Genomic DNA, 19,027 nt, shown 5'->3' with positions numbered 1-19,027 from the left:
TTTTTTGGGCCCCCACCCGCCGCTCAGGTATAGCGAGTAGGGGCATAATTTACTAAGTAATCTTAGTAATCTGTGCTACCCACAGGCTCCAGCATGAAGGGCGGTGCTAGAAACCTCCCAGGTGCAACGCATCTGTGACGGTACAATCCGTTTCTCCGTCAAGCATTCCCTTCTTCCCATAAAATAACATTAGCAAGTAATCCACAGAGTAATAAACTGCTGGTATCGCCAAATAATCCACACATGAGCCAAGGCTTAATGCTGGAACAAGACTGATTTACTGGCACACAGAACTCAAAATTTATGCAACACAAAACTCCTCCTCTGGGCCAGGCTAGATAATTGAGTTTTAGCAATATACATAGCTCAATTATCTGCTGGCCAGAACATTTACAGTTTAACATACTTTTTACCTAACATTCATAACTCTAAAACCATACATCACATGCACATAGAAATTACATATTCACAATCAATCCATTCAGGGGAACAACATATTAAAAAATGGCATGAATCAGACCAGGGGTTCAAAAGTTAGTAAAAGTATCTTTTGTCCCTTACTGGCCGCATGGCAATCTGGTTTAGACAGGTTTTACAGAGGCCTCTATCCTGGAGACAAAGGGGAAAGTAATCCAATTATCCAGGGCTAGAGGCAGACTCCATTAACCACATGGTTACAGAAAGACATAAAATTCTTTAAAAATACATAAAGTCATCTTTTACACATAACACACAGACATTTCACATATCCCCAGATAGCTGGAATCTGAGCGCACAAAACTACTGAATAGCGCTCAGATCCTATTCACACAGTTCAATTGCCATGGAGCTAAAGTCTTTCCCATAGTCTTTCATTATATGAATAGGCTCCATGGCATAGCTATCTGGGGGTATCACCGCTCACACAGGGCAAGTACCGAATTTAAAGGGCCAGAATGAGTGACATACACTCTGGTATGGCCGAATACTGTTTTTAAAGGGCCCAATCTCCCAGGGCCATAGTCCAAAGGCAGGAGGCGGGCAGCCAGGCTTCTCCAATGCAATGTGGCGAGATTGCTCTCGTCACAGCATCCTAGGGAAACTTGTTTGAATTGCGAAAAAAAATTGTAAACAGAGGCATTATTTTCAATGCATTTTCATTTGTAAAACGAAAATTATGTTAACCAAGGCGTTTGTAAACAGAGGTTTTTTTTGTTTGTTTGTTTTTTTAACAGTGAGCAGCCACAGGCTAATTTTTACTTAGTATTAGTAAATTTGGATGAAAATACCAATTTAGGTCTTTCAGCCTTTTGGTAGATAACTCCCTAATACCGTGGGAATTAGGGAGTTATCTACTAAGCGGCTGCAAGAGACGTCCCGAAGTGCAGAAGTCCAGAATTTTGGAATGCTGAACCGAAAATTTTCCCCATGCACATCCATAATAGCTGCTACATTTTCTTCATCGCAAATTTAAACTTCACTAGCTTTTCTTTATTGGAAACGTATCCATGTTAGGGGTAATTCAACTGCAATTTAATGAATAGCAATACAAACAAGGTACTCTGTGTGTATAAGGCGCTTAATGAAACTACAAACAATGTATATGGGTAGCAGCAACACTGGTGTAAATACCTCAAAATTACACATAAATGATAAAACCAATAAAGTGAACTAGGTGGAGAGTGCCACCAAAAGTTACTTAGTGGAGCGCTAGATATGAATACACCTACCCCTTTAGAAATTGGGGGAGGTATAAAATGACAAAAGAGATATATTCTGAAAAATATAAAGTGAAATACAAAATAGTGCAATATATCGAGTCCACCAGAGTGATATATATAAAGGTATGGACCACACTCACATGGTGTAGAGCCCTATCAAAATAGGCTCAAATCTCATAGGCGGAGATATATTGGGTAATACCAAATCCTTCTCCAGATTCTTGGCTCAATAATTCTCAATATGGAGACAAAAGGGAACAAAATATCCTTGTGCAGATTGCAAAGTGCAATATATAGCCAAAGAACAAGTGACTGCTCACCTTTTGGGAGCCAGTTACACCAGGTTCCCGGTATTATGGTGTTTGTGTGTGTCTTTAAAATGGAACACAACCCTTCTTGTGCAGCAGGAATAGAAAGTGATAGGGATCAATTTAATTAATAGATATGTGTGAATTATAATTATTGTTTAATCCCCCCCCCCCCCCCCCCCCCACATCCGGACACTGCTATTATTGATATCTTCTTATGCACAAATAATGGATATCTTATCCACTAATAGCAGATATATGACACTATTATTGTTTTGCTATTGATGTGAGCTTTTGAGGGTGTTAGTCTCTAGCCCTGCCTAGCAACTACTCCGAATTGTCTGCAGCGAGTGGCGATAAAGTGATGGCATCACTTCCTATGAAGCGGCCACACAAGAATCTGTAGGTTTGACTTCCTGTGACTTGGCCACAAAAGAAATTCCTGCATGCACATTCTACTATGTTCTCTCCACCGGTGTGTGCATACATAGATACGACAGAAGGGAAATATAGTTACTAGTATATTTACCTTCTGTTGTATCCGTGTATGCAAACTGCAGTCGGACCTCATACTCGCGACACACCTGTGTCGTGCTGTTATGGTACTTTTTAGCAGTAAACCAAAATGTTTAAATGTCTATCTGTTCCTGTCCAAATCAATAAAATTAAATTGCGTATATACGCTGAAGTAATTAAGTCTGACACACAAGGTTCAGGTTAAAATAACTTCGAGAAAATTTATTGGCAAGTGATTAAAAAGCGGACGCGCAGGCCCTTTTAAGAGACATTTTACGTCATCATTGATTATTAGAATATCAGCAAATAAACAACATTAATTGGATTAATTGTTAAGTGTCGGGATTAGTGTCCACCTATCAATATTGTTAATTGGCTCGAAAACTAAGTGGTTAGTCCCGTGTCCACCCACCAAGAGGTGGGATTGTTCTGGACACGGGTGGGGACAAGGGGGTCTTGAGCGTCATTTTACACGGTCGGTGATCTCAGGCCTCGTGGCCAGGTGCAAGGTCTCTTATGAATAGAACATTTCATTACTACTGTGTTCTCATGGCCTTCAAATTATACTATGTTGCAAGTTTAAGGAAAAGTCAGCAATTCCTGTGTTAATCATGTCTTTATAGAAAATACAGTCTTTGTCTATTGTATTAGATGTGCTGGGAAATTCTGTCATGTAAGGTAGTTTTAAAATGAACAAGTTAGGTTATGAGGACAAAATGGAGGATTGAAGAAGTCAGGTTAGGAGGACAAAATGGAGGATTGTCACAGTATAAAGTTAAAATGGAGTTAGTGCAATAATTCAATACAAGTACAATAAGGATTTTTAATAATCCCACATCAGTGCCACACGGTATGGAAAGCACTGCTCTAAGGGGAGCATTCAGCACTTTCATGCTGAGCTGGAAAACACCAAATGCTGCATCACACTAGGAAGCACCTATAGGGGCAGACTGACAGCCACTACAAGTGTCTCTAGAATGCAAACACTATGTTTACAGGTAAAAAAAATTTTTTTACACTACTGAAACTGCAAGGACTCAACATCCAGAACCACTACATTAAAGTAGCACAATAGTGACTGGAATACTATAGCTGTGAACACACTATTTCGGTACCAGTCCCCCGCTATAACCAATGTAAAAGATGACTTTTCTTACCTTTATTGCAGCGGCTGGCACTGACTCCTTGGCAGAGATCATCAAAATTGACAATCTCATCCAATTAGCACCTCCACAGGAGATGCATTGAATCAACGTTTCTCTTTGAGCAACGTTCAGTGCCTTCATGCAGAGTGTGGACACGCTGAATGTCAGTGCTGCACCCAGGAAACACCTATAGTAGCCATCTGAGTGACTGCCCCTGAGGGTGTCCCTATGAAGCAATATAAACTCTGCCTTTTATTCTGAAAAGTCAATTTACATTAAAAAGCCTGCAGACATACAATACTCCCGAAAATAACTACATTAAGCTGTAGTTATTTTGTTGACTATAGTTTCCCTTAACGCCGTTACGGCGTTCTAGGCCATCCCCATTTAAATAGGCTTTAAAGCTGTTGCGGCCGTAATGGCTTAAGCCCCCAGGAGCTCTGCGGTACTTGGCTTCAACGTGATCCTCTTTGGGAGGACTGCCTGACAGCCCTCCGACGGCAAAATAAGCGATCACATGGCCCCCTATAGCTGGCTGTGGATCTGCCTGCAGGGGGACTGTCTGTACTGTCAGACAGTCCCCCTGCTGGTGGGAAAGTAAAAAAATAAATTATAATAATATAATAATAATAGACATGTAAAATAAATTAAATGTATATATATATATATATATATATATATATATACACACACACACACACACACGTATAATTACAATAATAAATAATTATTTTTCAAAATGAAAATAAATTAGGTATACATATGTAATTTCATTCTAACTGTATTTTGTTATTAATATATATATTGGTAACAAAATACCCTTAGAATGACATTCTATATATAAATCACAAATAACCGCAATATATATATATATATATATTTACATTAATGATTACATAAGTATACATGTAGAATTTAAATATATATATTAAAATTCTACGTGTATATTTAGTAGCTTGGTGTATATACCTATAGTGTGTGTTGTTTGAGAAGTTTTCAAGGTGGGCCCTTGCAGTGTGACTAATGATGCTAACCCCTGGGTTACCCCTACAGGTCATGGGGTGTGTGTAGATGGAGCTGTGCAAGCTGCAATGCCCTAGTAGTGTATGTGGTTAAGATAAAATTCAACATTTGAAGGCATTTAAACAGAGTCTGCCCCTTTCAAAGTAACTTATGGTTCGGGCATGATATGCAGGCATAATTATAAACATTTGCGGGGTGAATTAAGAATAACATGTGCTGGTTAACTGTCATTTGATATGCTTATTGGTGTGTTATTCTCAGGCTTGGTATGACGGTAAGTCGTCAGCTTTACTTGTGGGTGGGGACAGGCTAAGCTACCCGACAGGGGGATTGGCAAAATTATATTAATTAACCTGGGTTAAGAGTCAGGGCCCCATCGTGATCTTCACTATAGTTGGCGTTAGTCCAGCTTTAGAGGGACACAACTGTTGGTATCATTGACCTTGTGCTGCATTCTCCCTTCTGCTAGGTGGGTGGTGAAGGTCTTCTGGGGTTATGCAAGGCGTGGTGCGCTAAGTGTTGACCGCTACGTAAGAGTCAGGCGTGGAGCGTTATTGTCTTGGCTTGCCTGGGCAGTAATATAGTAGATTGTAGGCACCCTATGACCATCGGCAACTCAGCTTCCAGTACCTCCTCTGGGACCCCTCTGATCTTTACATTGAGCCTCCGCCTGGAGTCCTCCTGACTCGCGAGGCGGCGTTCATACTGTTGGTTCTGCAGCTGCAGGTCCTGTACAGCCTGTTGGAGCGTGGCAATGCTCTGGGTGTTGGACTGAGAGGATCCCTCCAGTTTGTCGATGAGGGCCTGTCAGGCCTTGAAAGTCTTCTTGCAGTGCCAGGACATCTGCGTGAATATTTTTTTGCAGGTCTGCCAATAGAGCTTGGAGGACTGCTGTGGTTGCTGGTTCAGAGTCTGGACCAGTTTTACGGTAAGTATTCCTCGTTTAGGTCATCAGATAGCTCCTCGGAAAAATCAGAGCAGCCGCCAAAAATCGCGAGCCCTGGGGTGGGCTGGTTTGGCATAATTTTTTGGTTTTGCGCCCCATGTGGCTTCCGGGTACCCTCCTGTCGTTTGGGGGATGAAGGGGGTTAATCTGATCGTTTATTTCACCGGTTGAGGCTCGGAGCTGTGGGCTCTTGCGACCATTCACTTTGGTGTTCAGGCTCCTCCTCCTACGTGTATATTTAAGCAATCTTTTAGCATACATATGTGATTTTATTAATTAAAATTTGACTGACATGCCTGACAACCCAGGCAGAAAATGTAATTCGCAAGCACTCTAATTAACCCTGTAACTTTCCAAGGCATCATAAAACCTGTACATAGGGGGTACTGGTTTATATATGTAAATATATTACAACGATAATATCGTCAGTGAAAGTGAATTTTTCACACACAAATGGCACTTAGCCTGACGATATTGTTGTGATATGTTTTACCGTTTTGAAACACTAATATTTGTGTTCAGCGAAGTCTCTCGAGTATAACCGTACCCCTCATGTACAGGTTTTATGGTATTTTCAAAAGTTACAGAGTCAAATATGAGGCTTGCATTTCAGTTTTTTCACATTGAAATTCGCCAGGTTGGTTTTGTTGCCTTTGAGACCGTATGGTAGCCCAGGAATCAGAATTACCCCCATGATGGCATACCATTTGCAAAAGAAGACAACCCAACGTATTGCAAATTGGGTATGTTCAGCCTTTTTTAGCAGCCACTTAGTCACATACACTGGCGTTCAAATTAGTTTTTTGCATTTTTCACAATCAAACAAATATTAACACTATCTTTGGCCAGTGTTTGTGACTAAGTGGCTACTAAAAAAAAACTGGAAATACCTAATTTGCAATACCTTGGGTTGTCTACTATTGAAAATGGTATGCTATCATGGGGGTAAATCTCAATTCTCTACCATATGGTCTCAAAGGCAACGTAACCAATCTGGCGAATTTCAATGTGAAAAAACTGAAAAATGTAACATGCTATATTTTACCTCGTAACTTCCCAAAACACCATAAAACCTGTACATAGGGGGTACTGTTTTACATGTGAGACATCGCTGAATACAGATATGTGTATTTTATTGCACTAAAATCAAACAGTATTATGACATTCACAGCTAAAATGTCACTTAGAACTAAAAAGAAAAAAGATTTTCTCCCATTTTAATTAAAACTATTTTATGAATATTAAATTATGTTTCATACCTAAATATTTGATGTTAAATGGAAGCCCTGTTTCCCCTGAATAACATGATATATAATAAGTTTGGGTGCACATAATATGAAAGAGGCGAATTACGGTTCAACAGACATATAGCGCAAATTCCAGATTTTGTTTACGTTTTGACCACGTGTACATTTGGCTCAGTCCGGACGTTATATGCCGTCCTTAATTGGCCGGCTCTAAACGCCGCAGGCATAGAACGTCCTGTGCGGTCTTACCCCCCACGTGGCCGGCGGCACATGGCCGCTGCAGAACGCGGTTGGGGGGCATGCTTTGCCCCCCAGGCAGCCCCTCTGTGCCTGGGGACCGCGTCTGCAGCTTCTGATCGCAGTGACAGGCTGTCACTGCGATCGGTATTTACCATGTGTCAGCCGTTTTGAAATCGGTTGACACATGGATCTCCACAAAGCCAAAAAAAAAAATAATTATCCACAAAACTCGTCCATTAGGATACTGGAACCATCAAGCATTGCAAATTAAACAGAATAACCTAAAATACACAATGTGTTAGTAAGAAGATGTAAATATATCCCGCTCTATCTCCCGCCTCCCAGCTTACAGCTGCTCTCCCAGACATGCTGCGTTTACAAGGAGCTGGTCCTGAGGACTCAGACACTAAGCGACTGACTGCAAATTTCCCGCCAACCAATGGGCAGGTTCACGCACATACGGGGGTGGGATTATTTCCCATTGTACTCTGTTTTCACTAACTCAATTCCATTGCCGGCATAGTTGACAGAACAATAACATAATACTTGCAAATATCGTTATTATACTACAAAATCGCAGAAAAACAATTATAAGGTATTTGTTTACATCTAACATATCCCCCTCCCTCCCCAGTCAGGCGCGATGTGTTGGTATATTCCAGTTTGGGAGGCTGGCTGCTGGCAGTTTCCCGCGGGTTCCTGTGAGCTGGGGAGGAAGTTCTGACAAAGGGAGCAAACACCGGGTGTTTAACAATCGCCATGGCCCCTGACACTGAACGTTAAATCTCACAAAGCGCTTAGTAACTACGAACTCCCCCCTCTGGGGGAGAGACGGATTAAGGTAAGTTTGTAACCTAATGCATGAGTTAATTTTTTTTTTTTTTTTAATTATTTTTGTTTTATAGCAATCCACAAGCTTGTTCCTTTTACCATTGAGAAGCATCGTGTGGTCCATTTTTTTAAAGGCATATTTGTCACCTTACGGCACCATAACAACTTAATCTAAATTTAGTTATGGTGCAAGGAAGCTTTCAGGCTCACTCTTACCTCAAGGGGTTAAACAGGTCTTGAACGGGTTAACCAAAAAGATGCCTCCAGCGTCTGGTCCCCCCCCCCCCGCCACTATCAGGCTTCAGAAATGTAACTTTCACAAAGCATAGAGTGACGACGGTCATAGGTGCCACTGGTTGTCTGCTCAAAACCAAATTCATGGCATTCACGGCACGCACACCGGCGTCCGAGGAGGACATCTTGGACTTGAGGCAGGAGGTCCAAGGTCTAATAGAATCCATTCACCATTTGCAGTCTTCCCAGGCCACTCTCACAACCAGGGTGGACCTGGCATAGGGCTGCAACGTGAGTGTAAACCTCAAGATCTGGCATATACCCGACCCCGTTGGCGAACTACCCCACTACCTCAGACGACTTACCACCTCCCTCATGCCGCACGCCCAGGCAAAGAAACTCACCTTTTGAGGGCTTCTTTTGCATCCCAAAACCGAGGCAAGCACCACCACAAGCCTCACAGGGCGTCATCGTCAGATGCCACTTGACCACCGACAAGATTCGACTAATGGCTGCTGTCCGGGGAAGACCCTGTTCAATTTCAAAACCTCTCAACTCACCTTCTTCAAAAGATATAACCTGCAACAGATTACTATGGCACCGATCAATGGAGCCTATGACCAGCCCACCTGCGCGATGCAGGCATTGAGTACAGGTGTGTTTTACCATGCACCCTGATAGTCACCAGGAAGCAGACTCCTTTCTCTGAGCCCTGAGGATTCCCACAAGAGAAGCGCTGACAGCAACTCCATCCAGTTCACATACCTGGGACACGGAGAGAACTGTGCCCTTTACCCCTTGAGGGAGCAAACATCCTGCAGCTCCGACCTGAAGGGACTGTGCGAGCTCGAAGGATAATATACCACACTGTCAAGTCATGTCTTTCTGTTTTAAGTTTTTCGTTAAAAGGCTTATGTTTCATTGTTTAATTCTATTAATGTCCTAAAATTCCTTAAAAAAAATAAAATAAAATACATACACCTGGCATGGGATAACTACCCAGTACTAACTTCCCCGGTCACCATCGGACACTAGGCACTCAACTGGCACACCTAAATTTCCTTTGAAGGACTTCCACACCCAACAGGAAGCTCCCCTCACCTACTTGGAAGCCATCAAGACTCCGTCCCAGAATGTTCTCTCCCCCCTGTCCCAGAGTGTTCTCTCCCCCCCTGTCCCAGAGTGTTCTCTCCCCCCCTGTCCCAGAGTGTTCTCTCCCCCCCTGTCCCAGAGTGTTCTCTCCCCCCCTGTCCCAGAGTGTTCTCTCCCCCCCTGTCCCAGAGTGTTCTCTCCCCCCCTGTCCCAGAGTGTTCTCTCCCCCCCTGTCCCAGAGTGTTCTCTCCCCCCCTGTCCCAGAGTGTTCTCTCCCCCCCTGTCCCAGAGTGTTCTCTCCCCCCCTGTCCCAGAGTGTTCTCTCCCCCCCTGTCCCAGAGTGTTCTCTCCCCCCCTGTCCCAGAGTGTTCTCTCCCCCCCTGTCCCAGAGTGTTCTCTCCCCCCCTGTCCCAGAGTGTTCTCTCCCCCCCTGTCCCAGAGTGTTCTCTCCCCCCCTGTCCCAGAGTGTTCTCTCCCCCCCTGTCCCAGAGTGTTCTCTCCCCCCCTGTCCCAGAGTGTTCTCTCCCCCCCTGTCCCAGAGTGTTCTCTCCCCCCCTGTCCCAGAGTGTTCTCTCCCCCCCTGTCCCAGAGTGTTCTCTCCCCCCCTGTCCCAGAGTGTTCTCTCCCCCCCTGTCCCAGAGTGTTCTCTCCCCCCCTGTCCCAGAGTGTTCTCTCCCCCCCTGTCCCAGAGTGTTCTCTCCCCCCCTGTCCCAGAGTGTTCTCTCCCCCCCTGTCCCAGAGTGTTCTCTCCCCCCCTGTCCCAGAGTGTTCTCTCCCCCCCTGTCCCAGAGTGTTCTCTCCCCCCCTGTCCCAGAGTGTTCTCTCCCCCCCTGTCCCAGAGTGTTCTCTCCCCCCCTGTCCCAGAGTGTTCTCTCCCCCCCTGTCCCAGAGTGTTCTCTCCCCCCCTGTCCCAGAGTGTTCTCTCCCCCCCTGTCCCAGAGTGTTCTCTCCCCCCCTGTCCCAGAGTGTTCTCTCCCCCCCTGTCCCAGAGTGTTCTCTCCCCCCCTGTCCCAGAGTGTTCTCTCCCCCCCTGTCCCAGAGTGTTCTCTCCCCCCCTGTCCCAGAGTGTTCTCTCCCCCCCTGTCCCAGAGTGTTCTCTCCCCCCCTGTCCCAGAGTGTTCTCTCCCCCCCTGTCCCAGAGTGTTCTCTCCCCCCCTGTCCCAGAGTGTTCTCTCCCCCCCTGTCCCAGAGTGTTCTCTCCCCCCCTGTCCCAGAGTGTTCTCTCCCCCCCTGTCCCAGAGTGTTCTCTCCCCCCCTGTCCCAGAGTGTTCTCTCCCCCCCTGTCCCAGAGTGTTCTCTCCCCCCCTGTCCCAGAGTGTTCTCTCCCCCCCTGTCCCAGAGTGTTCTCTCCCCCCCTGTCCCAGAGTGTTCTCTCCCCCCCTGTCCCAGAGTGTTCTCTCCCCCCCTGTCCCAGAGTGTTCTCTCCCCCCCTGTCCCAGAGTGTTCTCTCCCCCCCTGTCCCAGAGTGTTCTCTCCCCCCCTGTCCCAGAGTGTTCTCTCCCCCCCTGTCCCAGAGTGTTCTCTCCCCCCCTGTCCCAGAGTGTTCTCTCCCCCCCTGTCCCAGAGTGTTCTCTCCCCCCCTGTCCCAGAGTGTTCTCTCCCCCCCTGTCCCAGAGTGTTCTCTCCCCCCCTGTCCCAGAGTGTTCTCTCCCCCCCTGTCCCAGAGTGTTCTCTCCCCCCCTGTCCCAGAGTGTTCTCTCCCCCCCTGTCCCAGAGTGTTCTCTCCCCCCCTGTCCCAGAGTGTTCTCTCCCCCCCTGTCCCAGAGTGTTCTCTCCCCCCCTGTCCCAGAGTGTTCTCTCCCCCCCTGTCCCAGAGTGTTCTCTCCCCCCCTGTCCCAGAGTGTTCTCTCCCCCCCTGTCCCAGAGTGTTCTCTCCCCCCCTGTCCCAGAGTGTTCTCTCCCCCCCTGTCCCAGAGTGTTCTCTCCCCCCCTGTCCCAGAGTGTTCTCTCCCCCCCTGTCCCAGAGTGTTCTCTCCCCCCCTGTCCCAGAGTGTTCTCTCCCCCCCTGTCCCAGAGTGTTCTCTCCCCCCCTGTCCCAGAGTGTTCTCTCCCCCCCTGTCCCAGAGTGTTCTCTCCCCCCCTGTCCCAGAGTGTTCTCTCCCCCCCTGTCCCAGAGTGTTCTCTCCCCCCCTGTCCCAGAGTGTTCTCTCCCCCCCTGTCCCAGAGTGTTCTCTCCCCCCCTGTCCCAGAGTGTTCTCTCCCCCCCTGTCCCAGAGTGTTCTCTCCCCCCCTGTCCCAGAGTGTTCTCTCCCCCCCTGTCCCAGAGTGTTCTCTCCCCCCCTGTCCCAGAGTGTTCTCTCCCCCCCTGTCCCAGAGTGTTCTCTCCCCCCCTGTCCCAGAGTGTTCTCTCCCCCCCTGTCCCAGAGTGTTCTCTCCCCCCCTGTCCCAGAGTGTTCTCTCCCCCCCTGTCCCAGAGTGTTCTCTCCCCCCCTGTCCCAGAGTGTTCTCTCCCCCCCTGTCCCAGAGTGTTCTCTCCCCCCCTGTCCCAGAGTGTTCTCTCCCCCCCTGTCCCAGAGTGTTCTCTCCCCCCCTGTCCCAGAGTGTTCTCTCCCCCCCTGTCCCAGAGTGTTCTCTCCCCCCCTGTCCCAGAGTGTTCTCTCCCCCCCTGTCCCAGAGTGTTCTCTCCCCCCCTGTCCCAGAGTGTTCTCTCCCCCCCTGTCCCAGAGTGTTCTCTCCCCCCCTGTCCCAGAGTGTTCTCTCCCCCCCTGTCCCAGAGTGTTCTCTCCCCCCCTGTCCCAGAGTGTTCTCTCCCCCCCTGTCCCAGAGTGTTCTCTCCCCCCCTGTCCCAGAGTGTTCTCTCCCCCCCTGTCCCAGAGTGTTCTCTCCCCCCCTGTCCCAGAGTGTTCTCTCCCCCCCTGTCCCAGAGTGTTCTCTCCCCCCCTGTCCCAGAGTGTTCTCTCCCCCCCTGTCCCAGAGTGTTCTCTCCCCCCCTGTCCCAGAGTGTTCTCTCCCCCCCTGTCCCAGAGTGTTCTCTCCCCCCCTGTCCCAGAGTGTTCTCTCCCCCCCTGTCCCAGAGTGTTCTCTCCCCCCCTGTCCCAGAGTGTTCTCTCCCCCCCTGTCCCAGAGTGTTCTCTCCCCCCCTGTCCCAGAGTGTTCTCTCCCCCCCTGTCCCAGAGTGTTCTCTCCCCCCCTGTCCCAGAGTGTTCTCTCCCCCCCTGTCCCAGAGTGTTCTCTCCCCCCCTGTCCCAGAGTGTTCTCTCCCCCCCTGTCCCAGAGTGTTCTCTCCCCCCCTGTCCCAGAGTGTTCTCTCCCCCCCTGTCCCAGAGTGTTCTCTCCCCCCCTGTCCCAGAGTGTTCTCTCCCCCCCTGTCCCAGAGTGTTCTCTCCCCCCCTGTCCCAGAGTGTTCTCTCCCCCCCTGTCCCAGAGTGTTCTCTCCCCCCCTGTCCCAGAGTGTTCTCTCCCCCCCTGTCCCAGAGTGTTCTCTCCCCCCCTGTCCCAGAGTGTTCTCTCCCCCCCTGTCCCAGAGTGTTCTCTCCCCCCCTGTCCCAGAGTGTTCTCTCCCCCCCTGTCCCAGAGTGTTCTCTCCCCCCCTGTCCCAGAGTGTTCTCTCCCCCCCTGTCCCAGAGTGTTCTCTCCCCCCCTGTCCCAGAGTGTTCTCTCCCCCCCTGTCCCAGAGTGTTCTCTCCCCCCCTGTCCCAGAGTGTTCTCTCCCCCCCTGTCCCAGAGTGTTCTCTCCCCCCCTGTCCCAGAGTGTTCTCTCCCCCCCTGTCCCAGAGTGTTCTCTCCCCCCCTGTCCCAGAGTGTTCTCTCCCCCCCTGTCCCAGAGTGTTCTCTCCCCCCCTGTCCCAGAGTGTTCTCTCCCCCCCTGTCCCAGAGTGTTCTCTCCCCCCCTGTCCCAGAGTGTTCTCTCCCCCCCTGTCCCAGAGTGTTCTCTCCCCCCCTGTCCCAGAGTGTTCTCTCCCCCCCTGTCCCAGAGTGTTCTCTCCCCCCCTGTCCCAGAGTGTTCTCTCCCCCCCTGTCCCAGAGTGTTCTCTCCCCCCCTGTCCCAGAGTGTTCTCTCCCCCCCTGTCCCAGAGTGTTCTCTCCCCCCCTGTCCCAGTGTTCTCTCCCCCCTCTCTCTCCTTCCCCCCCTGTCCCAGAGTGTTCTCTCTCTCTCTCTCTCTCTCTCTCTCTCTCTCCTTCCCCCCGGTCCCAGAGTGTTCTCTCTCTCTCTCTCTCTCTCTCTCTCTCTCCTTCCCCCCGGTCCCAGAGTGTTCTCTCTCTCTCTCTCTCTCTCTCTCTCTCTCCTTCCCCCCGGTCCCAGAGTGTTCTCTCTCTCTCTCTCTCTCTCTCTCTCTCCTTCCCCCCGGTCCCAGAGTGTTCTCTCTCTCTCTCTCTCTCTCCTTCCCCCCCCCTCACCGGTCCCAGAGTGTTCTCTCTCTCTCTCTCTCTCTCCCTCCCCCCCCCTCACCGGTCCCAGAGTGTTCTCTCTCTCTCTCTCTCTCTCCCCCCCCCTCCCTCACCGGTCCCAGAGTGTTCTCTCTCTCTCTCTCCCCCCCCCTCACCGGTCCCAGAGTGTTCCCAGAGATTCAGTCTTCTGTACCCGGCTGGACTGACAGGACGTCCTCTCTCAGTGAGAGCCTTATGGACGCTCCGGCCCACCTCATTATCGGTATTAGTGATTATCGGCCAATACGATACTTGCAAAAAAATCTGAATATCGGCAAAACCGATTCCCTACTGTGCATGCGCAATAGCCTCCAAATGCTTTCTTTCCTATGAGAAAACATTGGATTGGTCGAGACCCTCAAGACTGATTTCCGCCCCCCTCCTCCAATGTACTACCAGAGTACCTCTGGTTGGAAGAGTAAGTCAACATATGCAAAGACTATAGTATATGTTAACAATGCCAATTAAAAAAATTTGCATAAACACTTCTTAACACAATAGGAAATAAATAACGACACATTTTAAGCATGTTTTGTCTATTTGACAAATATACGTATGTATGTAATGTATGTATTTGTGTGTAGTGTTAGCATTTGAATGCATTTGTATGTTTGTATGTACTGTTGCTATTTGAAAGCAGTGGTGTACTTGTATTTAGTGTCTGTCTGTACCGTTGGTGTTTGCTGGGTGCACATACAATGCCCCACATATACACACTGACTTGTACACACACATAGATGCACTCTCTCACAGGTTTGAAACACTCACTGACAGACATGCACACTGACCTGCTCTCAATAACAGACACAATCTCACTGATTTTGAGAGACACTCTTGTACATTCATGCTCACACAATCACAAATTAATATTATTTATCGCGGTTTAATTTTTTTTCTTTAGGTCCATACAGCCTCCTTACCTTTAGGAGAGCTGGTGTGGGTCCTTTTCCTGTGGTCCAGGTGGGCTCCTGCAATCTCCCAGGTCCTCACACTGCTCCCGCTCGCTCTGTGATACCGGGGCCAGAGTGATGTCCGATTCCAGCTCCCACCATTATCACAGAGGGCACAAGTGAGCAGTGTGGGGAACTGGGAGTTCAGAGCTGCCGCCATCGTATTGTCCGCCCCCCCCCCTTCCTTCCACCCTTCCCCCCCTTCCTCCCCCCCCCTTCCTTCCCCCCCCTTCCTTCCCCTCCCCCCTCTTCCTTCCCCTTCCTTCCCCCCCCTTCCTTCCCCTCCCCCCTCTTCCTTCCCCTCCCCCCCTCTTCCTTCCCCTCCCCCCCTCTTCCTTCCCCTCCCCCCCTCTTCCTTCCCCTCCCCCCCTCTTCCTTCCCCTCCCCCCCTCTTCCTTCCCCTCCCCCCTCTTCCTTCCCCTCCCCCCCTCTTCCTTCCCCTCCCCCCCTCTTCCTTCCCCTCCCCCCCTCTTCCTTCCCCTCCCCCCCTCTTCCTTCCCCTCCCCCCCTCTTCCTTCCCCTCCCCCCCTCTTCCTTCCCCTCCCCCCCCTCTTCCTTCCCCTCCCCCCCTCTTCCTTCCCCTCCCCCCTCTTCCTTCCCCTCCCCCCCTCTTCCTTCCCCTCCCCCCTCTTCCTTCCCCTCCCCCCTCTTCCTTCCCCTCCCCCCTCTTCCTTCCCCTCCCCCCTCTTCCTTCCCCTCCCCCCTCTTCCTTCCCCTCCCCCCTCTTCCTTCCCCTCCCCCCCTCTTCCTTCCCCTCCCCCCCTTCCTTCCCCTCCCCCCCCCTTCCTTCCCCTCCCCCCCTCTTCCTTCCCCTCCCCCCCTCTTCCTTCCCCTCTTCCTTCCCCTCCCCCCCTTCCTTCCCCTCCCCCCCTTCCTTCCCCTCCCCCCCTTCCTTCCCCTCCCCCCCTTCCTTCCCCTCCCCCCCTTCCTTCCCCTCCCCCCCTTCCTTCCCCTCCCCCCTTCCTTCCCCTCCCCCCCTTCCTTCCCCTCCCCCCCTTCCTTCCCCTCCCCCCCTTCCTTCCCCTCCCCCCCTTCCTTCCCCTCCCCCCTTCCTTCCCCTCCCCCTTCCTTCCCCTCCCCCCCTTCCTTCCCCTCCCCCCCTTCCTTCCCCTCCCCCCTCTTCCTTCCCCCCTCTTCCTTCCCCTCCCCCCTCTTCCTTCCCCTCCCCCCTCTTCCTTCCCCTCCCCCCTCTTCCTTCCCCTCCCCCCTCTTCCTTCCCCTCCCCCCTCTTCCTTCCCCTCCCCCCTCTTCCTTCCCCTCCCCCCTCTTCCTTCCCCTCCCCCCCTCTTCCTTCGCCTCCCCCCTCTTCCTTCGCCTCCCCCCTCTTCCTTCGCCTCCCCCCCTCTTCCTTCGCCTCCCCCCCTTCCTTCGCCTCCCCCCCTCTTCCTTCGCCTCCCCCCCTCTTCCTTCGCCTCCCCCCCTCTTCCTTCGCCTCCCCCCCTCTTCCTTCGCCTCCCCCCCTCTTCCTTCGCCTCCCCCCCTCTTCCTTCGCCTCCCCCCCTCTTCCTTCCCCTCCCCCCCTCTTCCTTCCCCTCCCCCCCTCTTCCTTCCCCTCCCCCCCTCTTCCTTCCCCTCCCCCCCTCTTCCTTCCCCTCCCCCCCTCTTCCTTCCCCTCCCCCCCTCTTCCTTCCCCTCCCCCCCCTCTTCCTTCCCCTCCCCCCCCTCTTCCTTCCCCTCCCCCCCCTCTTCCTTCCCCTCCCCCCCTCTTCCTTCCCCTCCCCCCTCTTCCTTCCCCTCCCCCCCTCTTCCTTCCCCTCCCCCCCCTCTTCCTTCCCCTCCCCCCCCTCTTCCTTCCCCTCCCCCCCTCTTCCTTCCCCTCCCCCCCTCTTCCTTCCCCTCCCCCCCCTCTTCCTTCCCCTCCCCCCCCTCTTCCTTCCCCTCCCCCCCCTCTTCCTCCCCCCCCCCTCTAGAGTCTAAGGTGTTTTTTTTCCCCTTTTTATAAACACCTTAGACACACCCAGGTAATCCCCAAATCCTGGACTGGTAGGGTGTCCTGAGGACTGGGTTGAGAACCCCTGCTCTACAGTATCCGTTTAATAAGGGACCCCAGGCTCCGACAATCTCAAACCATTCATTCCGCAGATATTTGCAGTCAAGTTGAGTTCATTTGCTTGGACTCCAGTTAGGAGCTCTTATAAGTTGATTCATGGCTGGTTTGGACTTGAAAAACAAAACACATATGGCTATATAAAAATGTCAACAAAACTGGAAATATTATTTTTTTTTCTGCAGCTTTTTTTCGCTTTCCAGCTCACAGAGATGCTTTTTTTTTTTCCTGCGTGCCTTTATTGGTGTTGTGTGCTGCTAGGTTAGAATGGTTAACAATCTAGGTTAGGTCAGTGTGGGACTCTGAGTAAATAGACTTCTTGCATAACACAAGTGATGCACTATCCTGCTTTGTTCCCTCCTCCTGACCCAGCATAGAGCGGCACCTTCCTTCAGTGTAAAGATTTAGAGTATCTTGCAGATTTTACAATCAGTGCCCTGAAAACTCAACACAAGCTCCTATATTCTCCAACTTGCTCATGGGCAGGTAAGGCAGACAGATCTGATCAAACAGAAATCATAATTTAGGCACCAATGGCTTTTATGAAGTGTCTGAATGAAGTTGACTAGCCTTTCGGGGTTTGTGTATTTCTTTTAAGAAATACTCAAGCATATTTCTTGAAAGATCTTTAAATGATAGAAAAGTACAGCTGATAAATATGAGCTTTTATTGATCTAGGCATTCTGCAGATTAATGATTACCATAAAATTGAATTAATTATAAAGTCAAATTATTAGTTTCTGAAAGAGCTGTTGTGGTGTGTCATATAACAAATCTGATTAAAAACAGTTTAATTTACATTGCAAATTGCAGTTTAGATCAGAAAACACATTTTAATGAAAGTGTTTGTAACGTCTTCTAGTACCAGGTTTTTTGCTTTCAATTTAAAATGCATTATATTTACCTTTTGTGACGTGTTATTGCCTTCCCATCTTGTCTTATTTTTTGGCATGTCATCTGTCATGATGGAGTTAAAACTATCATCTTAACATAAAAAACTTTCTTTTTTTTTTTTTTTGACAGAATTTGTTCACATGTGGTTTTGTATTTCTTTTTATTTATTTATTTATTTTTTCCTCTCTTTGTTACCTGATGTGTTGTCGCATCATATGGAATGTAACTTTATACAGTACAACAGGGCTTGGCAAATTTGCTTGGAATCTTGGAGCTTTTTTAAAATTTTATTTATTCTAACAAAACTTTATTTTTAACACCACAAATACAAATTCTTTTTTTTTTTCTTTTTTTATTATTCTTTATTTTTGGTAGTGCAGGGGTAAACAAATATGCATAAATTGACATCAGCAAGATTCAGGTGAACTCACTGGTAAGTTGCTTCACATATCATGAGTAGTGCACTTTTTAAAGGTAAAAGGTGAAAACAAGGATATGTTGGCGTACTTTCTCAAGTGAGGCTTCTATGTCTAATTGCTGGTAGAAAGTTAAACTGTTATGCCTTGATTATTTGTGCTCACTAGCAGGATGGAAAATCAGATATGCTCTAGAAATGTAAATGACCAGTGATTAGGTTTTAAGCATGCTAGACTCAATTTCTCTGAGTGAAAATAAAAGGCAAGGTACGCCATCTAACGTTATCAGGTCAGCATAGAATAATACAGGAGTCCACCACATGGTATGTAGATCAGGATGAGGCGGTCACCACTGTGTTCCTTCACCCTATTTCCGATTTGGGAGCATATTGTTGGCGTTTCGTCAGAAGGCCCCTTGTAAGGAGATATGTGCAGCGTGGAAGCACTGATGTAAAGCTTGTGTATGCTTGCTGCGAGACCTCTCTTGTGCTGAAGTCGCCATCTTGAGGGGCAAAAATCAGAGTCCTGGTTTTCTGGGCTATGGCTTGGCCCGAAGCTCCTGCGTTCTCTGCTACCGGCTCATGGGGCTCCGAATGTTTAGCAGCTCCGGGTTCTCTCAGAATCCGCTCAGTAGGAGTAGGTGTTCTCTAATTTGACAGGGTGCCGGGAGACCTCATGGAAGGCGTGATCTGGTGCAGCCTAGTAGTTTGTGATGCTGAGTTAGGCGAATTAACCATCTGTTCATGTTGCTTCCTTGCCTCTATCCTTTCCCAGAACCTTGCAAATATTAGGTCTAGTTTAGCCAGCATGGATGCGACAAGGGTCTCGGCTGAGCCTCTGGAAGCGGTCGCCGCAATCTTTTTTTTTTTTTTTTTTTTTTTTTTTTAATTCTTTATTTTCATTGTGCATGAAAGAACATTTGGCATACAGGGCCACGACAGCAGCTGCATGCTTATTTCACAACATTTTAACATTGTATGACATGGCAGATTATACAGCACTTTTTGTATTTTAAAGAGAACACATACAAAAATTACTTTCTTAATAACATTGGAAGAGTAGTTGAAACA

At 49.2% G+C, this 19,027-nt stretch overlaps 1 protein-coding gene across 2 annotated transcripts in view; it reads left to right on the top strand.

Moving 5' to 3' along the window:
- Window positions 1–7,475: 7,475 nt before the first annotated feature.
- Window positions 7,476–19,027, top strand: part of TIMELESS (timeless circadian regulator) — a 92,817-nt gene continuing 81,265 nt past the window's right edge. The window contains exon 1 of one of the 2 annotated variants that reach the window (XM_063426943.1): window positions 7,476–7,590. The gene's annotated coding sequence lies outside the window, so the exon portion shown is untranslated. Of the gene's footprint in view, window positions 7,591–7,867; window positions 7,967–19,027 lie in introns of those variants that run through there. The other variant, XM_063426951.1, reaches the window with a different exon arrangement.

Source organism: Pelobates fuscus, chromosome 1 (assembly GCF_036172605.1).
Source record: "Pelobates fuscus isolate aPelFus1 chromosome 1, aPelFus1.pri, whole genome shotgun sequence".
Lineage (NCBI taxonomy): Eukaryota > Metazoa > Chordata > Amphibia > Anura > Pelobatidae > Pelobates > Pelobates fuscus.
The sequence above is the reverse complement of the archived record's forward strand: the minus strand, read 5'-3'. Positions and strand labels throughout refer to the sequence as shown.